Source organism: Salvelinus alpinus, chromosome 13, assembly GCF_045679555.1.
Source record: "Salvelinus alpinus chromosome 13, SLU_Salpinus.1, whole genome shotgun sequence".
In the NCBI taxonomy this organism is placed as follows: Eukaryota; Metazoa; Chordata; class Actinopteri; order Salmoniformes; family Salmonidae; genus Salvelinus; species Salvelinus alpinus.
In genome coordinates this window covers 34,981,250-35,004,708 of record NC_092098.1, presented here as the reverse complement: position 1 = coordinate 35,004,708, position 23,459 = coordinate 34,981,250, and the positions used below count along the sequence as shown (strand labels likewise).

Here is a 23,459-nt window from a genome sequence, read left to right as displayed (position 1 = left end):
TCTGGATGAACCGCAGAGGGCGGTCATACTAATATAGCATGTGGAGGAACCAGGGCAAGGTGGATGACATGTGGAGAGGTGGTCGGAAGAAAGACCTTCACCTCATGAGGGTGTTCCTTTACAATGTGGGTTTGGACCTGTGAGGAAACCGAAGGGTAACCAATTATGGGTTGAGTTAAAGGGGGGACTGGTGCACAGTCTAAAAACTGTCTGAAAGATACAGTAGCTAGGCTACGGAATATGCTAGCTAATTGAAAACCAGTTCATAGATGCTCCCTTCAGAATTATTGGAAAGTGAACGACTATTATCCCTATCTCCAGTTTCATCCCCTGCTAAAATGAACCGCTTCCCTAATTTTATCTCTTAATCCAGATGTATTTTTCCCATAAAATGGAAATCTGATAACTGTCCCAAACCGTTCCCAATGGCCTTGTAATTACAATTTAACTTGCTGATACCCTAAAAAAAAATACTTTGTGACCATTATTAGAAACGATTGTAGTGGGTATACAGTAATGTGGAGTGGCAGGGGCATATGGAGAGCCGGGAGAGACGTCTCGAACACAAACCAAGCAATAGGGCTCTGAAATGAGAGGGGCCACTAATGAGGGAGATGCTGGTGTTTGCTGCTCTTGGCAACGACAGCTGATGTTTGTCTTTGTGTCGGGGCAGGAGCCCAGCCGAATGGAATCCTTGGAAACACCAAACAATCCAATATTACATTTCCTCTCAGAAAGAGGAGGAAGGGAAGCGCTACTAAGGTACACTATAGTATATTGGTAAATAGAAGGTGCTCTTTGGTAAAAGGTGTAAATAGGTCATCAAAAAGAAAGGAGGACCAAGGCACTCTTCATATAATTAATTAAAATGCCTTTATTAGTATGGCATGTTCAATAGAAACAAAGTTGTTTAAAAACCTACGCGTTTCGGCTGCATGGCCTTCGTCAGGGAGTACAGAAAAAGGAGAATACAATGTCCTCTTTTGAAAGGCTTTTCCAATTAGCCCTAATTAGAAGAGGGAGTGGTTACCAAATTGGACACACCTAGTAAGCAATAATATACACATGAAAAGGTGAAATACTGTAGCTATGTTATCATGAGCATACAACTCCAAGCTAGAAGCATCAGAACACCCAGAGAGGCAGTTCCAACCCTAACCATGACTGGGAGAAGTGTCCAGAACAAGAAAGCAATATATTCCACAGTACTCCAGACCACAGCAAAACATGAACAACAGTCCGAACATAGCTAGAGGGCAATTGAGCAAAATGTCCACTAGATGACAGCAAATGGATCCATCACGACCCTACAGGAAGGGTGAGAAATCCATATCTTCATTTAAACCAGGGTACTTAGTGGCCTGTAGTTTGTAAATCCAAAAACTTTCCCTTTGGTTTAACTGTTTAAGACGGTCCCCTTTTCTAATAGAGGCCGGAACATGATCAATACCCATAGCTTGTAGGGAGGCAGGGTTACCATGGTGTAAGGACTTGTAGTGCCTTGCCATGGGGTAGTCTTCATTGCCTACCCGTATGGCGTACTTGTGTTCCGCCAAGCGATCTTGAAGGCGTCTCTTTGTCCGTCCAATGTAGAACACCTTGCACTGTGGACATTCCAGTCTATAGATGACATGAGTGGTTTTGCAGTTAATAAAATGCTTGAGGTAATACTCCATTTTAGAAGCTGTGTCAACAAAATACTTTTTCTGTGCAATATTACTGCAATGGTTGCACTGGTAACATTTAAAAGAGCCCTTGGGTTTGTGGTCAAGCCAAGTTTTTTGAGAGTCACCCGGAAGATAACTGTGGACTAATTTGTCATTTAGGGTAGGACATCTCTTAAAGCTTATGACTGGTGGTTCAGGAAAGACTTGGCGTAGTAGCGTATCACTTTGGATGATTCCCCAATTATTTTATATTACATTTCCTCTCTCAAATGCCACAGGGAGCGGAGGGGAGCATGTGTGGGAGATAGAGGGGGAGCGAGATAGAGAGAAAACTAGAGAGAGAAAGGTAGTGGGAGAGGAAAAGAGTAGTAGATAAAGAAAGAGAGCGAGGGTAAGAGATGTAGAGAAAGTAGTCAGGAGATAAAAAAAGAGAGGACAGCACCCAACACCAGAGAGAACAGAGAGGATGAGGACTCAGTATTACCAATGTTGTTTTAAAATAAATGTTTCAAAATTCCCACAGAGCTCCATGCTCTGCTATCATGAGCCAACGATCAAAACTGAATTGGCGAGCTGCTGCAGGTGCATCAACAAGTCCCTCCATCTGCCTCAGCCTCCGCCGAGGATAATACGTATGTGAGCCAATCCACAGGAGAGTCCCAAATTAAATGTTGCCAACGTCCCCTTCCACTACCTTCAAGTCTGCAAAGTCAAAACTCCCTCCTTTCTCTGCAACACATGACTATTTACTTTCCCGAAATGCTCATCAAGGCTAGTATGTCTGCATCGAAGCCAGAGCCGTGTGATCCCGGTTACATGTGTAGCCTAGCCTCCGTGGCTGGCGGTGCAGGTGGGAATGGTATAAGCACACACAGCCAGAAATTACAGTCTAAATACCCTGTGTGATGGAGACTCGGGGGTTGTCTGTTTCAAACATATATGGGCTTAGTCCAGGGTATAACCTAGGAATCTTATCTCTCCTCTGGGCTTTTAGAAGCATTTGGAAGGTGGTGAAATAGGGCCTTTCCCAGGCCGTCACCAGGGTCCTATTTATTTGTGCACAACGTAGCAAAAAAGTTTTACAACGGAAAGCGAAAAACAAGCGTTTCTTATTGGCCAAGTTCAGGTAGTTTCTCCCCGTTTCGGTCCATTTTCTTCAGTTTGGTGCCTAATGAACTCTATCCACTGCTGCCCATAGCTCCATAGTTTTCCTTCTCTCCCTGTAGCCCAGGCCCAGCCCCAGCCAACAGGACATGTGGAGTTCATTAGAGCTCTGAGGACATTGGATCTCCCCCGAGTGGCATGGCTGGATGGGTGGCCCACTGCAGCCCCCTTTCAGCAACAGGCCCGGCCCTTTGTGATTGATAGGGGGCCCGCCAGGAGGAGTCCTTGCCTACTTAACACTTACACACACCACGCATGCCACAAACTGCACACACTAAACACTCAAGTACAATACACTGCATACACCACATTATACATTGAGGGTACATACATGTTATGTAAATGTACTATTATATTTATCACTCAATTAAGTGAACACTGCAAATGACAGAAAATATGCAGTTAACACCCATGGGCACATTGCACATAGTTAACACTTTTACAGTGTTGCACATATCACTCATTGCTCCATTCCTGCTCTCTCACCACTCATGCACACAATACAACATAAAGAACTTGAAATAAAGTATTATTATTAAGAGATTAGATGTTCTTCTGTCACGTTCCTGACCTGTTTTCTGTTGTTTTGTATGTGTTTGATGGTCAGGGCGTGAGTTTTGGGTGGGCAGTCTATGTTTTCTGTTTCTATGTTGGTTTTGGGTTGCCTGGTATGGCTCGCCAATTAGAGGCAGGTGTTTGACGTTTCCTCTGATTGAGAGTCATATTAAGGTAGGTTGTTCTCACTGTTTGTTTGTGGGTGATTGTCTCCTGTGTCAGTGTCTGTATGTTACGCCACACGGGACTGTTTTCGGTTTTGTTTGTTCATTCGTTTTATGTAGTCAGTTTTCCTGTTATTGCGTTCTTCGTGTTACATGTAAGTTCGTCGCACCAGGTCTGTCTACTTCGTTTGTTGTTTTGTAAAAGTATCAAGTGTTTTTCGTGTTTGTCTTAGTCTTTATAATAAATCATTATGTATTCACAACCCGCTGCACGTTGGTCTAATCCTTGTTACTCCTCTTCGGATGAAGAGAAGGAGGAAGCCCGTTACATCTTCACAATGTTGCAAAACCATATTTTGGAGTCTTAATCTGAGTTCAACTGCACCTACTCTTGACTAGAACTTCGGGGTCATTATTCATCACATACAATATTTGTATTTATTTATTTTTTATTTCACCTTTATTTAACCAGGTAGGCAAGTTGAGAACAAGTACTCATTTACAATTGCGACCTGGCCAAGATAAAGCAAAGCAGTTCGACACATACAACAACACAGAGTTACACATGGAGTAAAACAAACATACAGTCAATAATACAGTAGAAAAATAAGTCTATATACAATATATACAGTACCAGTAAATAGTTTGGACACACCTACACATTCCAGGGATTTCTTTATTTGGACTATTTTCTACATTGTAGAATAATATTGAAGACATCAAAACTATGAAATAACACATATGGAATCATGTAAAAGAAAGTGTTAAACAAAGAGTGTGCAAAGCTGTCATCAAGGCAAAGGGTGGCTACTTCAACGAATCTCAAATATAAAATATATTTTGATTTGTTTAACACTTTTTTGTTTACTACATATGGGTTATTTCATAGTTTTGATGTCTTCAATATTATTCTACGATGTAGAAAATAGTAAAAATAAAGAAAAAACGTTGAATGATTGGTGTGTCCAAACTTTTGACTGGTACTGTATAAATGATCCATCTCTACATATGGAAGCAATGTGAAAATATTTTGAGAATCAACATACAATTGATTCACTTTGAGATCATCAAAGCAGTGCCTACATCACTGACACTATCATAAAGCATCATCAGTGATTCTTAAGCTATTGTAAAATGTCTTCCCTATAAGTTTTCACTATTCTTGACAGTGAGAAATTTGTACTTTTTTCAAAGAGGATTAAATTGCCCTCGCCTGATTTGCCATTTAAAATAAATTGCAGCATCGGCCCAAATTTTCAATTCACAGGAACTTCTCTGCGGTGTGCCACGCACCACACAGACAAGGTTAATCCATATTTCACATTTGAATATAAGATGGAAGCGAAAGAGACATAGAAGAGAGAAGGGGAGCTAGGTGGCTCCATCAGCCTCCATGCCATAAGATGAGGGGAGAAAGGTAGACTGAGACAGACCAAGGCATACCGAGAAGAAAGGAAAGAAACAGCCGACATTTAGAGTAAATGGCATCCAAAACCCACTCCAATTATCTTTGCCAGCCATACCAGCGAGACTGACTTAATTAAATGACTTGAGAGGGACGGGAACGGAAGGAGCCGCCAGTGATTGAGGGGGCAAGGCAGGTACGTATCAGCTGCGAGCACAAAGCTTGGTTGGCAGTCGACTGCCGACCACACTCCCTTTTCAATTCTGACATCATAAGAAAATAAAGAAATCATAAGAAAAAAGAGAGGCCCTTGTCGTTTGGAGCCATGTAATTGCACTATTCAAATCAAATGTTTCTATCATCGTTCACATATTCTAAAGAAGAAATGTATTTATATATTATTTTTAAACTGATTTTATTCCCCCTCCAAATCCCCCATAATCCTCGTACCTTTCTGAGGCTGCCTCTGATGGTGACCTTTTCACAGGGAGCCTGTTACCATAGAAACCGACAGTGCAACCCCGCCATTCGTTCTGTGTTTCTGTCACTGTTTGGGCAAAAAGTGTTGACGAGGGAAATAACAAGCATTATTTTCCCCTCCCTCTAAGTCAAGTGTTGTTTGTGTGTCTTACATGTCGAGCTACAGGTGAAGCTTGGTGGACTCTACATGTAGAACAGAACAATAATGTCCTGAAAATGTTTCATGTACCATAACAATAGATGGTTTGATTCTCAATTTCCTTTTGGCTTAAACTGATTTACATGTATTATCATCAGAAGGTCCACAAAGGATGCCAAGCATTTCTCCTTCCACTTAAAGCGAAACCTTGATCAGCAGATACAGTGGTTCAAGTGGCACTGCATCTTCGCTAACACCTGTTACTCTTTCTGTTACTGTTTCTATTGTCTCCTGTCTGATTTGAATCTTGGAGATGTCGTTTGTACATAAGGATGGTGGGTGAAAGCTTTATTCTTATGTTTTTGTGTGAACACAGAAATATATAAAAATTAACAAGTTGATAGCCATTGCCTACTACAGTGTAAATAGCTTTGATGTGGTCTGCAGTTTGAGACTAACAGTGTAGGCATAACCTCATTACTGAAGTTAGAGCAACAAACGTATCTGAACCAGCAGAAATCAAATGAAATAACCTTACTTTGCATGAAAAGACAGAGTTTATTGAATTACCACGTATCATAAAATAGCATTTATTTTCATAGAATATAGCTTGCTCAGTGCTGGTGTAATATAACAAAAATACTCAACATTTTGGCAAAGGGATAGGGATTTTTTGTTCTAATCATCACTGGTTGGCCTGTTGAATACAAGACGGCACCCAGGGACATTTTTTAAGTCTTACATATAGTGTTTCAGTCATTCGAACGCTGCCTCTGAGTTCTGGAGGCGGAAGATCAGGCTCCCACCATAGCCTTACTCCCTGTGGGGAATAACTGAGCTAGGTGAAGGGTTGAAGAGAGATTGAAAGAGAGAAGGAAGGGGAGAAGGAGGAGGGGGTTGGGTTAACATGACAACTGCTGTTTTGTCAGGGCTAAAACCAAGCCTCTCTCTCACTCCCTCCCGCCCACCCGCCTCTCCTTATCCTCTTTATCTCCCTCCCTCTCTCCCTCTCTCCCTCCTCTCCCCATCCCTCACTCCCTCCTATCCACTTCTCTCTCTCTCTCCCTCTCTCCCTCCTCTCCCCATCCCTCACTCCCTCCTATCCACTTCTCTCTCTCTCTCTCCCTCTCTCCCTCCTCTCCCCATCCCTCACTCCCTCCTATCCACTTCTCTCTCTCTCTCCCTGTCTCCCCGCTCGGGAGCGCCCGCATTGCCCTGTGCTGTGCTCAGAGGCGAGCCATAGCGCTTCTCTCATCTCAGTAGCAGGATCTTTCTCAGGGCTCTAGATCCTCCGCCAGTTGCCGTGGAGACCGCCATACCACAGCTCTGACCCTAGAGGTTTGGGCCTGTTTTACTCCCAGCAGGAGCTACTGGCAGCTGGAGAACAGCTGTTACTACCAGGACCAGGGCTAAATCGGCTGCAGGACCCGGCACAGGCCTACAACCACCCAAAACAAACACTGGGTACACACACTGAGTACACTGTCTTGTGTGGATGAAGACAAGGAATATGTGGAAGAAAAGCAACAGAGTAAAGTTGGACTGGAAGTTTTTCAGGAGGCCAGGAAACTTTGAATCGTTCGATTGTCTTTTGAGAGACTTTGCTTAGGACAAGTCAGTCAGTTAGAAACATGTCGTTTTTGATCCCAAATAGTCGTGTATTTTGGGCAAATCACGACTTCTCATTTCCTGTGAATGGACTGAGTAGCCAAGATATTTGAATAACGACAGAATGGAGCAAAGTCAGATTAGTAGCTGATGTTCACTTTACAGTATCCATTACACACTGGGTCTAAATGCTCCTGCAGGTGAACACTTAGCTTTATTCACCGTGTAATAGATTTTGGCAGGACCCTCTTACAGAGGAGCCAAAAGGCCCATTGAGCTGAATCCCACAGCAGGCCAACCGTAGCAGAATTAAGATGGCGCAGAGGATTAAAGTATGGGCAACTGATCCACAACCGCAATCTTCACAATTTAGCAATTCCTATAGGGGTTCTCCAAAATGGTGGACCAACTTCACATGCATACCAAGGGCAGACTGATGACAGACGAGGGAATATTCATATTCATTTCATGGGCATCTGTACCAAATACATACATACTGTACATGTCTGGGTTGGAAAACATCTTAACACGAGATGCATCACATTGCTGCCTATCGGCAGTGATTGGCTATCTCACTCATCTCCATTCCATAGATATCATCTGCACATTGAAGGAGTTATCATATCTCTTTCCCCTATAAAATACATAAACCGAACACATGCAAAAGTATTTTAACAATATGTACAAAACCAAACGTTGCTGCTGTTAAAGCTATTTTTGTAGCACTTTGTGTGCCCTCTTTTTGAGTTGAGTACTTTCCTTGTTTCAGAGTGCATCAAACACTGCCATATCCACAATTGCACAGATGCATGAATGCTAACTCAATCTCAGTGCAGCACGTTGGATGCCTCAACTGGGTTAAAACCAGGGCATTGTCTGTCTGGAAGTGTCACCAGTACTATTTTTTTTTTATGAGTTAATATACTGAATTAGTTAGTGTCAGTATCTATTGTACATATAGGTGATGAAAAAATAAACTGTGATATTACCAACTTGACTCGGTATTGATCTGCTTAAAATCCGAGAGAGAAGATTGCAAGTGAAATAATGTTTTTTCTGTGGTAAGTGCTACAAAATTACAGGCTAGAATACTTTTTAACAAAGACAAATAAACATTCTGAAAAAAACTGAATTTTAACTATAATTGAAATACAATGACACAAGTGGAAGCCCACAGACTTTCTATAAAACCTTCCACCCTCCAGGCCTTTCAATAACGCTATAATGTTTTACAGGTATGGGGTGGGGGGTTGATGGTGTGGTGAGGATATAGTTGTAGTGTTTTGCTGCCTACGCAGGGAGCTACGTCGCAGAGTCTTTCGGCTCTTCCTCTCCATCTGTTTTGTTTTCCTTCCATCGTCCCTTTATGATGAGCTGGGTCTTCAGTCCCCCCAATAAAATCCCATTAGCTCTTAATGAAGTCGGGCTCGCAGCCTCTCAGCCTCACCTCATTTAGCACGATTGTCTGGCGGCCATTAGCATGGAGGCAATTACAGCCGCGCGGTGAGAGTAATTGGAAATGCCGACAGGGACCCCAAGAAATGGGGAATAATAAAAAAAAATCTAACTAATAAGCTTCCATTCAGATGGAGGTATGGATGGAGGAGGGGGCTGTGGCTAAGTTAAATCAACATAATTAGAATTAGGGTTGCTGGGTAGGTGGGGTAACAAGAGCAGGGTTGGGTAGCTAGCAGGGTGAGGAGATGTAAGGGTTTCACAGGGGGATGATGGTTGAGGTTGAGATGGCAAGAAATATGGGATGGGAGATAGCAGGGTAGCTAGTGTGCTAACAGTTATGATAAAAGGCATACAGGTTAACTTGAGATTGCCCAACTATATTTACAGGCGTACTCCAATTTGTTACCTTTTTCCGTTTTTCGTTCCATTATCGAAATGACAGCTAAATCGTTTAATACATTTGGAAAATGCCCTTAGCCTAGGCGGCACCCTAGGCTTACAGTTTCACAGATTATCCACTAATATGGCTTGGTATGTATGGAGGCAGTGCAGGCTAAATGACTTTCTCGAGGGTTTACATTGGATTTCCTTGTGGGATTGGAAATGGTAACGTACACTATTTAATTGTCTGTAAAGACAGTGGGAGGTGTCAGGTGCTTCAATCTAAAATAAGCTTAGTTGACTCACCTGAGAGTGAGCATTTAGATGTTATCTGTTTAATGGCTTCCCTCTAAATTCAAATCAAATTGTATTTGTCACATGCGTCGATTACAACAGGTGCAGACCTTACAGTGAAATGTTTACTTACAAACCCTAAACCAACAATGCAGTTAGAAAACTAAGTGTTAAGTAAAAAAATAGATAAGTGAAAAAAATAAAATAAAAGTAACAAATCAATGAAGAGCAGCAGTAAAATAACAGTAGTGAGGCTATATACAGGGGTACCGGTACTGTGCTATGCTAACCTTGCTATGCATGTGCTAGATACTTCATATGCTAGATACAATTTTGTGAGCAGGAAACTGTACACAAGGTACTCATCAGAGTCGTAATGGCATTCCTTAAACACTTGTATTGACATATCAAAACATTAAACACATAGCTTTTATTCCAACAATGCAACATTAGCTGTAACTAACCTCTAGCTTTGAGATGCTAGTTATTAGCCACATGCTAACACAAATGCTAACAATACAATTCCCTACCACCATTTATTTTGTCCTCCTTGATAAAGAACTTCACAGTGGAGAAATGAAATTAAATGAGATTAAATGAAAGGTCCAGAACATTGGATCCAGTACTTTTGGCACATGGCAAGCCCCGCTTGGTGCCAGATGCCTGGGCATCTCCCCTGGCTCCCTCCCTCCCTCCATCCCCTCCCTCCCTAAGCTGAGCGACAGGTGGAAGAAACCTGATCACCAAGCACAGGCCTTCACCAGGGGGCACCTCTGCCAGGACCGGGCAGCCTGCCCACACCACCCACAATGGCGACAGAGGTGGCAGAGGTCTGGATAGAACCGAACCAAAGAGCGAGTTAGGGTGATGCAGGCATGGAGGGGAAGAGGAGACTGGAGGTAGGAGGTGGAAGGGGGTTACAAAGGAGCCTTTGGCTAGAGAGGCCTGGCACTGGGTGTGCAAGGCCTAAGCGGGAAACAGGAGGTCTGCTCCCACAATAGTCGGGGAGAGTCTCCTGGGGGGGAATCCACAATAGCAGGACAAATGGCTGCTGTCAACAATGCTCTCAAGGCCCCTTCCAGGCATCGCCTATGTTTAGACCTGGGCCCACCCGGTGACACTTCCCCTAGAACACTACAACACAGTGCTATACAATGCAGGGAGACTTCTTGAGATATACACTGGGACTGATAGGGACATTTTGGTTACTGAAACCTCTTTTTATTGCATGTAGTTTTACAGGCTGTTTCCTTGTTAGGAATGACAACAAAGGGAACTACAGGAGAGGAAGACAATATATGTATTCGTATGCATCTATCCATCTTAGAATTGGTCATACTATATGTGCACTATGAAAGCATATATCATTGTCAAAAGGTTTTCTATTAATCCATAAAGACCGGAGTGGATTGGGTGAACGGCTGTGTTTATCAGGATAGTAAAGCTGCATGATCGCTGCCCATTTATCAATAAAATAAAAATAACACGATGATGTGAAGGAATGGAAAGAGCTAGAAAGCCATTGACAGGGTTCATAAGAGACTATCATCAAATATTTTTTATAACTAACCCAAGATAGACCACAGCCTGTCATTTCCAAGGGGAGCAAATTAATCATAGTGGGCAGAACAAGCAAGGAGGTGGGCAGAGCCAAGCACGAGCTAGCGAGATCCTATTGGTGTGTTCTAGTATGTATTTGCATATTTCTGTTAGGGAACGCCTACTTTGTGAAGTGCACGTGTGCAATAACTAATTTCGCCCCTTGCACTCATTCTAAACAATGTCATTTTTTAAACTTTTGGTAAAGGGTAAAGTCTACAAAATGTAGTCCACTCTGTTCGTAACAGATTCTATACTGAACAAAAATATAAACGCAACATGAGAACTGTTGGTCCTATGTTTCATGAACTGAAATGTTCCCTACGCACAAAAACCTTATTTCTCTAAAATGTTGTGCACAGTTTTGAGGGAGCGTGCAATTGGCATGCTGACTGCAGGAATGTCCACCAGAGCTGTTGCCAGATAATTGAATGTTCATTTTTTTCTACCATAAGTAGCTTCCAACGTCGTTTTAGAGAATTTCGCAGTACATCCAGCCTCCCAACCGCAGACCATATGTATGGCGTCGTGTGGGTGAGCGGCTTGCTGATGTCACCGTTGTGAACAGAGTGCCCAATGGTGGCGGTGGGGTTATGGTAGGGGCAGGCATAAGCTAATGACAACGAACACAATTGCATTTTATTTAAGGCAAATTGAATGCACAAATAAACCATGATGAGATCCTGAGGCCCAATGTGAGGCCCATTTTTTTAAAGGTATCTGTGACCAACAGATGCATATCTGTATTCCCAGTCATGTGAAATCCATAGATTAAAGCCTAATAAATGTATTTCAATTGACTGATTTCCTCATATGAACTGTAACTCAGTAAAATCTTTTAATCTTTGAATCTTTTACGACTAACATGTACCCCTGCACATTGACTCGGTACCGGTACCCCCTGTATATAGCCTCGTTATTGTTATTTTATTGTGTTACTTTTTATTTAACTTTTACTTTAGTTTATTTAGTAAATATTTTCTTAACTCTATTTCTTGAACTGCATTGTAAGGGCTTGTAAGTAAGCATTTCACGGGAAGGTCTACACCTGTTGTATTCGGCACATGTGACAAATGAAATTTGATTTGATTTGATGTTGCATTTATATTTTTGTTCAGTATAGTTTTGGGAACAGAGAAAATGTGCAGAATGTCGCCCAAAATCCATCTCGCTCCATCTCCTCCCACTACCGACCACTGGGCTTCTTCTCATTGCCATTTGGTGGGGAGTGAAAATGCCAACCGGATGCTTCAGATGTATACATCCTGTGAAACACCTGGCTCATTGTTCTATCTGTGCTATCATCTCATGGCTGCCATTCCACTGAGGAGAGACAGTGGTACCTGGTGCGGATGGCTGCCTCTTCCCTCACACAGAATCCTAGGTAAAAGCCTATAAGGACTATCAGAAATGCAGTCAAGCAGCTTGGCGCAAAATAGGAGGAGCGGAAAGAGCAACACAGGCCTCATTCCGTCAACACCCCCCTCCTCTCCTCTCCCCCTTCCTTCGGAATGAAAATGTTTATTTGTCTAAAAAGATCTATACAAACAATCGCTCTGTACGACAGGCGAGATGGTGACTCCAGCCATGAGGAGATTTAATTAGCAAAATCTTGTTAGGTCTAACAAAATCAAGTGCAAGACAATCCTCGGCAGGGCTCCGAAGGATCCAGGCGGGAGAGGAGAGGCGGGAGAGAGGAAGCAGGGGCTGGGAGCGATTAGGGCTGGGATGATATGGAAACGGGCAGCACCAATGCACCACTGCTGTGGCGGGAAATGGCTCGGAATACCCAGCTGCTTTCACACTCAATTAAAGAGACTTCCCTCTCTTTCTGCCCTCCACCCTCCCTTCTCATCCTATTCCCCCCTTGATAAAAAATGAGTTCACCTCACTGCTGCCTGTCATTATATTGTCACGGTAAAGCCCTCGTCTCGAACTCCCCCCACAGCTTCTCTTAGAACTCGTCAACTCCAGTCAATTCCATCCTGGCCCGCTCAGCCATTAAAGACATAAATAGTGTTTTTAGAGTGAATCTAACTGCTATTAAAAACAAGATGGGAAAAGGCAGCATCCAAACTTTGGGAAATGAACTCCCTGTGAGAAGTAAAGACAACTTAAAAAGTCCAATTTGGAAATACAATTTAGCCGGCGTAATTAGGAAGAGGCCTTAAATGATTGATGTTGTGCTACCTCAACCGAACCACGAAGGAGTTGAGTAAATCAAAGAGATTGAACTACTCTTGCATGGCAGTTTGTTTAAGGTAGGAGTTACAATTAATCGTGTGCTCTTAGTCTTAGCCTTTATCATGGAAGATAAAAACACTTGCAGTTGGATCGGAAGAGGCAGTTCGACAGAATTAGATATAACAGATGTTAGTCATGCATATACAACACATGCCTACACACTACACTTAGGCCCTGCTACATAAACCTCTTCTCTAATAGTGCTGTAAACAAACATACAGTATGTAAACATCAACTTTAACGAAGAAGACTTCAAGAGTTAAGGGACACACACATTGCACCTAATGTGGATCTCCCATTTTTCTACCGACATTTTCCTGAGATTCTATACTGAACAAAAATAAACGCATCATGCAACAAAACAATTTCGAAGCTGTTACTGAGTTACAGTTCATATAAGGAAATCAATCAATTTAAATGAATTCATTAGGCCCTAATCTATGGATTTCACATGACTGGGAATACAGATATGCATCTGTTGGTCATAGATACCTTAACATTAGGGACGTGGATCAGAAAACCAGTCAGTATCTGGTGTGACCACCATTTGCCTCATGCAGCGCGACACATCTCCTTCGCATAGTTGATCAGGCTGTTGATTGTGGCCTGTGGAATGTTGTCCCACTCCTCTTCAGAGGCTGTGCAAAGTTGGCGGATATTGGCGGGAACTGGAACACGGTGTCATACATGTCGATGCAGAGCATCCCAAATATGCTCAAAGAGTGACATGTCTGGTGAGTATGCAGGCCGTGGAAGAACTGGGACATTTTTAGCTTCCAGAAATTGTGTACAGATCCTTGTGACATGGGGCTGTGCATTATCATGCTGAAACATGAGGTGATGGAGGCGGATGAATGGCACGACAATGGGCCTCAGGACCTCTTTACGGTATCTCTGTGCATTCAAATTGCCATTGATAAAATGCAATTGTCCGAGGCCTATTCATGCCCATACCATAAGCCCGCCGCCACCATGGTGCACTCTGTTCACAACGTTGACATCAGCAAACCGCTCGCCCACACAAACCTATCGTCTCTAAAACAACATTGGAGGCGGCTTATGGTAGAGAAATGAACATTCAATTATCTGGCAACAGGTTTGGTGGATATTCCTGCAGTCCGCATGCCAATTGCACGCTCCCTCAAAACTTGAGACATCTGTAGCATTGTGTTATGTGACAAAACTTCACATTTTAGAGTGGCCATTTATTGTCCCCAGCACAAGTTGCACCTCTGTAATGATCATGCTGTTTAATCAACTTCTTGATATGCCACACCTGTCAGGTGGATGGATTATCTTCGCAAATGAGAAATGCTCACTAACCAGGATGTAAACACATTTGTGCTAAACATTTTAGAGAAATAAGCTTTTTGTGCGTATGGAACATTTCTGGTATTTTTTATTCCAGCTCATGAAACATGGGACCAACACTTTACATGTTGCTTTTACATTTTTGTTCAGTGTACATGTAAAATTGGTTTGCAATCGGTTCGCAAATTACATCTGGCACTCTGTTCAGAGGTCCTAAGTACTCTTGGCAGGCAAACATTATTGGTGTGTCCGAGCCATTACTTCCCTATTTCAGGACTGTGAAAAGGTGATGGAAAAACTTACAGTTAGTTTGCCCTCTGCAACAAAGCAGTAGTCAATGTTGTCGTTGTCTGCTCTTCCACGCCTTAGTGTCCGGTCCTCCACACAAAGTCTACAAAACAGGAAATATTGTTGTGTGGGTACACATGTATAAAGCCACTTTTTAACATATATCCCACATACTGTACACATGAGTAAGCAAAGCATTTAATTGTAATTTTGCAATGATAGTGGTCCAGGGATATTTCTTATCTTTACAGTATTGTCATGAAAATACCCTCATATTATGTGTGTAAATATGTTGAATATAGAATTTCTTGGCTGCAAGAACCCTTTGTATCTGTGAGATAAACTGCTTTGTGCCTAGTACTTCCATAGGCTCAAGTTTCAAGGAGTTATGGTGCATTGCAGTCAGTTAATGTGCACATGTAACATATTTAAGTTCAATCATTAATTTAGGGTTGGGCACATGATCTTTCGTTTGACCGGCTAGTCGTGTCTCCTGTCAGTGGGAGTGTGGTGGTCCTCCCAGTAGGCTAGCGACTCCAGAAGCTACCTGCTAACACCGGAGCTCTGAACGGCCTACGTTTACCAAGACCTGTATTTATTTTTATTTACTTTTATTTCACCTTTATTTAACCAGGTAGGCCAGTTGAGAACAAGTTCTCATTTACAACTGCGACCTGGCCAAGATAAAGCAAAGCAAAGCAGTGCGACAAAAAACAACAACACAGAGCTACACATGGGATAAACAAAGTACAGTCAATAACAATAGAAAAATCAATGTACAGTGTGTGCAAATGGAGTAAGGAGGTAAGGCAATAAATAGGCCACAGCAGCGAAGTAATTACAATTTAGCAAATTAACACTGGAGTGATAGATGTGCAGATGATGATGTGCAAGTAGAAATACGGGTGTGCAAAAGAGCAAAAAAAGTAAATAAAAACAATATGGGGATGTTGGATTGGCTATTTACAGATGGGCTGTGTACAGCTGCAGAAATTGGTGAGCTGCTCAGACAGCTGATGCTTAAAGTTAGTGAGGGAGATAAAAGTCTCCAACTTCAGCGATTTTTGCAATTCGTTCCAGTCATTGGCAGCAGAGAACTGGAAGGAAAGGCGGCCAAAGCAGGTGTAGGCTTTGGGAATGATGAGTGAGATATACCTGCTGGAGCGCGTGCTACGGGTGGGTGTTGCTATGGTGACCAGTAAGATGAGATAATGCAGAGCTTTACCTAGCAAAGACTTATAGACCTTGAGCCAGTGGGTCTGGTGACGAATATGTAGCAAGGGCCAGCCGACGAGAGCATACAGGTTGCAGTGGTGGGTGGTATATGGGGCTTTGGTGACAAAACGGATGGCACTGTGATAGACTGCATCCAATTTGCTGAGTAGAGTGTTGGAGGCTATTTTGTAAATGACATTGCCGAAGTCGAGGATCGGTAGGATAGACAGTTTTACGAGGGTATGTTTGGCAGTGTGAGTGAAGGAGGCTTTGCTGCGAAATAGGAAGCCAATTCTAGATTTGATTTTGGATTGGAGATGCTTAATATGAGTCTGGAAGGAGAGTTTACAGTCTAGCCAGACACCTAGGTAAGTCTCCTTCACTCACGCCGCCAAACTTACCCTAGTAAAACTGACTATCCTACCGATCCTCGACTTCGGCGATGTCATCTACAAAATAGCTTCCAACACTCTACTCAGCAAACTGGATGCAGTCTATCACAGTGCCATCCGTTTTGTTACCAAAGCCCCATATACCACTCACCACTGCGACCTGTATGCTCTAGTCGGCTGGCCCTCGCTACATATTCATCGCCAGACCCACTGGCTCCAGCTCATCTATAAGTCTATGCTAGGTAAAGCTCCGCCTTATCTCAGCGCACTGGTCACGATAACAACACCCACCCATAGCACGCGCTACAGCAGGTATATCTCACTGGTCATCCCCAAAGCCAACACCTCCTTTGGCCGCCTTTCCTTCCAGTTCTCTGCTGCCAGTGACTGGAACGAATTGCTAAAATCGCTGAAACTGGAGACTTATATTTCCCTCACTAACTTTAAACATCAGCTATCTGAGCAACTAACCGATCGCTGCAGCTGTACATAGTCCATCTGTAAATAGCCCACCCAATCTACCTACCTCATCCCCATATTGTTTTTATTTACTTTTCTGCTCTTTTGCACACCAGTATCTCTAGTTGCACATCATCATCTGCTCATTTATCACTCCAGTGTTAATCTGCTAAATTGTAATTGCTTCGCTACTATGGCCTAGTTATTGCTTACCTCCTCACGCCATTTGCACACACTGTATATAGACTTTCTTTTTTTCTATTGTGTTATTGAATGTACACTTGTTTATCCCATGTGTAACTCTGTGTTGTTGTTTGTGTCGCACTGCTTTGCTTTATCTTGGCCAGGTCGCAGTTGTAAATGAGAACTTGTTCTCAACTAGCTGACCTGGTTAAATAAAGGTGAAATAAAAAACAGAAAAAATAAAAAAAGATCCTGATTGAAAACAGCAGAGGTGTATTTGGAGGGCAAGTTGGTCAGGATAATATCTATGAGGGTGCCCATGTTTATGGATTTAGGGTTGTACCTAGTGGGTTCCTTGATAATTTGTGTGAGATTGAGGGCATCTATCTTAGATTGTAGGGTGGCCGGGGTGTTAAGCATATCCCAGTTTAGGTCACCTAAACAGAACGAACTCTGAAGATGGCTCAATGGGGACTGTGTGAGGTACAGGCTAGGGAGCTTAAAGGCTGGAGATATAACAGACAGGGGGAGGATGGATGTACAGACTGTAGCAGTTACATGGCTTCTTTGTTTACTTTACTTCAAGACCACTAACAAGTGATAGAAAACTGGATAGAACTGGATTCCACCATATACCATTTAGTTTCAATGTATGAACTCATTTCAGACCAATGCTCATGAAAGGAGATGAGGAGAGGAGGCTTTTTAAAATAACATTGGGATGTAGCCTCTAGCCTGGGTCGTTCACTTCACCAACACTACTGTCACCCAAGGAAGATGGGGGGGGGGGCATTTCTCAGGTTTCCTCCAGCTACAAAGAAAACATTTTAGCCTGGTCTGTAATCCCTCTAGAAGCCTCCCCTAAGCTCCAGGGCCAGCAGTGGCCTTCCTCTCTGGCCGCTCAGCCGCCTGGCCTGCCCAGGCCCAAGAGTCCCCCCAGTCTTCCTCCAGGACGACCCCCCTGGGGCCCTGGACCGGCCTTCCTGTTGACGTCAAAGTGAATTGGAGTGGGGCCGAAGGAGCAGAGGCTCCCCCTGGGGGGCTGGAGGGCTAATCACCGTGTTTCTCACAAACCACAGAGGAAGCAGGAAGCATTAGCATTCCTGCAGCAGCAGACCACCACACCGGCCCCACTAAGGTTTGTCAGCCTGGCCGGCTGGCTGGGCCCCTAAACAGACATGAAGAGAAGAGAGTGGGCCTGCCTGACCCTGGGGTGTTTGATTTTTCTCACATAGTCACTGTCTCGGTCTCAGATTCTCAAGGAGTCTTGCACGTCACCTCATGCGAGCAGGCCTAGCACACATGCTCACACACACATGCACTGTCCCCCAGTCGAGGAATTCTTCATTAAAGCGAACAGTGGGAGGATGGGGTGCTGCTCTCGGGTTACGCTTTGACTTGATTAATGCTGAAGGAATTGGACAAGTTGTGCTTCCTGCGAGTGAGTTTTTATCACGGCCGTGTACAACATTTGCTCTCGGACAACGAGATGCATTCGAATGCTTCAAACTCATTTGCGGCCCCACGTTACGAGACAATCCAGCTCATTTGCTCTACTTTTTTTTACCATTCATTTTGTGGAGTACGTAGTTTGTTATAGCAAACATGTTCAGAGAAGATAGCATTATTATGCATTCTGAATGTTCAATAAATATCCTATAACCATACACAGACTCAGTACACAGTGGAATATTCCAGATGGACCTCTTTAAGATCCCCAAACACTCCACTTCGGAGGAGGAGGGAGGTCAAGGTGAGCAGGGAGGACCAAAGGACTCATTTCCCACAATCCCTTGCCAGCAATAGCCCCCCAGCTGTTCAAAGTCTGCCATAACAACAGCTGCTCCAAGGTTTAGTGCTTCATGTTACTATGACAACAGTAGACTGATTCATATGCACAGTCTCTCTGTTCTAATAACGAAAGTGGCATTATGCCATAATTTAATTTCCATAAAATAAGAAAAGTTAGCTTGGTTGTTCTACACTAAGACGCAGGGCATGAAGAAGCTAATTCATTTTGTATAATGCCGAGTTCTGTAGCACATGCACCCAAACTCAAAAACCCAATGCATAAACTTGACCCCCCATGCTTGCAACAAACACCAAACTGAATGTATCTGTATCTATAGAATGAACTCAATATACAATTCTTACAGTGGTATCTCCACACACAATGGGACCTAAATATTCTGTCATGCCTTACAGCTGTACACCAGAATATCACACAGATCACTGTCAAGCAGGATGTACAATTATACAAGTTTCTTTATTCTGGCCAAACAGGAAAGGAGGTAATTTGGCCATCTATAGGGTGCCAGAAGAAACACAGAAGGGTATATATATGTGCCTCTATCACTCTTCAAAATGTAATATCACATTAACTATTTAGGTGATGATTATTTCAGGGAGGGAACATATTTGGGCCATAATCAATAGCAGTAATCAAGCATTTTGACAGAAAAAGAACCCTTACAGTGCAAACTATTTCCTCTTTCACCATCACACAGTTTTCAGGGTTCTTTTGAAACACAGACTATGTACTTAACATTTGGAATAGCATAGAATACATTTGCATGTTTAGAAGTTATTCTAAGCTCAACATTTGGGACTAGGCCTACTTTCAGGTCAGTATGGCTAAGACTGTTGTTTAAGGATAACAACTGTAGAATTCCAAGGAGTTAAGGAAGCTTTGGATGACAATTGTAGGTATTCCCATAGGGGTAACAGGACACTGCATGGTGTCACGAGGGGTTTACACCCAACGTTTAACGAGCAAGCAGCTGATATAGGCAGCTGTAGCAGACAAAGCACGGGACACACACGGACATAAACACATATAATACAAACACCGAACGACACCCTATCCACCCTTACATGCACACACAAAACAATACACACATGCATATACAAACACACACACACAATGATCCATATACTATATATCCATACTTTACACCCACAATTTTACTCTCACAAAAGTGAACAGCATACAACACATACTACATAATCCATTTAGTTCAACCTGAACAATACTTAGGATAAACCTAGTTCAGTAAAAAAAAAAAAAATCATCATAGCCATTGTCTTTGTACTTTTTATTAGTCACTGCTACACTGTCGTGTCAGTTGATTATTTCAAACATAGATTTCCTCTCTGCTCCAGTCAGATCTGACAGAAGAAGAACATTCCACTCCTCTCCTCATGAGCAAACAGGGGGAAAGCCAAACAGGAAAAGGAAATAACTGGCTATAAATATCCCTGAGCAAAGTGGTGAGTCAGGTTGGATAAAAAAAAGGAAATACCAACAAAAAAAAATCTCCCTATTTCTCTCTATACCTCATATCCTTTTCATAAAGCCCTGAAAACACATTCAATCCATTTAAAACTGACATGCTGTTTCTGTATCGGCAATTGATTCTTTGCATCATGGTCATGGAAGCAATGTTTGTCCAATGTTTGTCAATTATTCAGTGATTCCAAATAGCTACTTCTATCTCTGTGATGGGCAGATATTTGATATTTGACCTTACAGTCAACTAAATAAATTGTATCCAACAAATCTTTAAACCTAACACTTTGATATAGGATCACATAGTAACTAATTTGCAGTTTATACATAGGTATGTTTGCTAATTAGGCATTTATTCAGTGTGTGAATAAGAAAATACTGATAAATTGTCAATAATACCTCATAACTTAGCTATGAATATAAAATTAGCCTATACAATGTGATTCCTACTAAAGCGTGAGCAAATTGCTACCTTTATTTTCAGTGGTGGGAGATGTAGAGGGTAAAGCAAAAGGAAGTACAGAGACGGAACATTTGAAAGTAACATTGATGAGATATGAACTTTGGGGTGTGGTCACTGGTTCGTCAGTTTGTTCTAATGCACTGCAACTCGAAATGACTTCCATCTTCCATTCTATATTTTCCAAATGGTTTGATTCCAGAAAACATTATATTAAATACGATTAGCTCTAAAATATTACTCAAACTAGTGTTTAGCAATGTTGTCTACACTAGTGATAACTAAGGCCCTTTAGCCAGTAAGACCAAACCCAACCCAGCAGTGCCCAATGATACATGTCCATTTTACAATCTTTGTCAATACTATTTCACAACATGAAAACGTGTTTGAAATGCTACTCGATATGACAAGTCGTAACACGTCCGTGCAGTTTATGCTATTCCATCACCCTCCCCAATCTAATAAAACTGAAGGAGCTCTCTAGCTAGCACACATAACTCGTATGACCTGAACCATGCTCCTCAAGCCCCCACGGGTCTAGTGGGGCCAACCAATAGTGCATAATCTGCTATTTTGCTAACACCAGGTCTGAGCACCAGGCCACAGTCCCCCAGTCTCAGCTCTATAGAAGTAGCTCCAGCCTCAGGTCTATAGAAGTAGCTCCAGCCTCAGGTCTATAGAAGTAGCTCCAGCCTCAGCTCTATAGAAGTAGCTCCAGACTCAGCTCTATAGACGTAGCTCCAGCCTCAGCTCTATAGAAGCAGCTCCAGCCTCAGCTCTATAGACGTAGCTCTAGCCTCAGCTCTATAGACGTAGCTCCAGCCTCAGCTCTATAGAAGTAGCTCCAGCCTCAGGTCTATAGACGTAGCTCTAGCCTCAGCTCAATAGACGTAGCTCCAGCCTCAGCTCTATAGACATAGCTCCAGCCTCAGCTCTATAGACATAGCTCCAGCCTCAGCTCTATAGAAGTAGCTCCAGCCTCAGCTCTATAGAAGTAGCTCCAGCTCCAGCTCAATAGAAGTAGCTCCAGCCCCAGCTCTATAGAAGTAACTCCAGCCTCAGCTCTATAGATGTAGCTCCAGCCTCAGCTCTATAGACATAGCTCCAGCTTCAGCTCTATAGAAGTAGCTCCAGCCTCAGCTCTATAGAAGTAGCTCCAGCCTCAGCTCTATAAAAGTAGCTCCAACTCTATAGAAGTAGCTCCAGCTCCAGCTCTATAGTAGCTCCAGCCTCAACTCTATAGAAGTAGCTACAGCCTCAGCTCTATAGAAGTAGATCCAGCCTCAGCTCTATAGAAGTAGCTCCAGCCTCAACTCTATAGAAGTAGCTCCAGCCCCAGCTCTATAGAAGTAGCTCCAGCCTCAGCTCTATAGAAGTAGCTCCATCCTCAGCTCTATAGAAGAAGCTCCAGCCTCAGCTCTATAGAAGTAGCTCCAGCCTCAGCTCTATAGAAGTAGCTCCAGCCTCAGCTCTATAGAATTAGCTCCAGCCTCAGCTCTATAGAAGTAGCTCCAGCCTCAGCTCTATAGAAGTAGCTCCAGTCTCAGCTCTATAGATTTAGCTCCAGCCTCAGCTCTATAGAAGTAGCTCCAGCCTCAGCTCTATAAAAGTAGCTCCAACTCTATAAAATTAGCTCCAGCTCCATGTCTATAGAAGTAGCTCCAGCCTCAGCTCTATAGAAGTAGCTCCAGCCTCAGCTCTATAGACGTAGCTCCAGCCTCAGCTCTATAGAAGTAGCTCCAGCCCCATCTCTATAGAAGTAGCTCCAGACTCAGCTCTATAGAAGTGGCTCCAGCCTCAGCTCTATAGAAGAAGCTCCAGCCTCAGCTCTATAGAAGTAGCTCCAGCCTCAGCTCTATAGAAGTAGCTCCAGCCTCAGCACTATAGAAGTAGCTCCAGCCTCAGCTCAATAGAAGTAGCTGAAGCCTCAGCTCTTTAGAAGAAGCTCCAGCCCAAGCTCTATATAAGTAGCTACAGCCACAGCTCTATAGAGGTAGCTCCATCTCTATAGAAGTAGCTCCAGCCTCAGCTCTATAGAAGTAGCTCCAGCCCCAGCTCTATTGAAGTAGATCCAGCCTCAGCTCTATAGAAGTAGCTCCAGCCCTAGCTCTATAGAAGTAGCTCCAGCTTCAGCTCTATAGAAGTAGCTCCAGCCTCAGCTCTATAGAAGTAGCTACAGCCTCAGCTCTATAGAAGTAGCTCCAGCCTCAGCTCTAGAGAAGTAGCTCCAGCCCCAGCTCTATAGAAGTAGCTCCAGCCTCAGCTCTATAGACATAGCTCCAGCCTCAGCTCTATAGAAGTAGCTCCAGCCTCAGCTCTATAGAAGTAGCTCCAGCCTCAGCTCTATAGAAGTAGCTCCAGCCTCAGCTTTATAGAAGTAGCTCCAGCCCTAGCTCTGTAGAAGTAGCTCTCAGCCCCATGAGCCATATCCCTATCCACTGCCCCTTAGTCCCACCCCAACAGCCTCATCCCTAGTCCTAGTCCTAGCCCCAAACCCAGCTCCAATCTGTGTCATCCCAGCACAACCCGGGTGGAGCTGAGGGGAAGGAAGGAGGGAAGAGGGGTAATGGAGGGGAAAAGACTGAGCCACTGAGTTTTCAGCAGATTCCTCAGGCTTGTGGATGAATTCAGTGGAGGGTGGATGGAACCTCCACTAGCGAATGCTAGGCTGGCTGATCTAATGCACGCTGGGGGACACTAAAAC

At 43.2% G+C, this 23,459-nt stretch overlaps 1 protein-coding gene across 1 annotated transcript in view; it reads right to left on the bottom strand.

Moving 5' to 3' along the window:
* LOC139536729 (homeobox protein PKNOX2-like) overlaps positions 1-23,459 on the bottom strand; it is a 132,364-nt gene that overhangs the window by 96,891 nt on the left and 12,014 nt on the right. Inside the window, exon 2 of the mRNA XM_071337328.1 lies at positions 14,773-14,860. The gene's annotated coding sequence lies outside the window, so the exon portion shown is untranslated. The remainder of the gene's footprint in view (positions 1-14,772; positions 14,861-23,459) is intronic.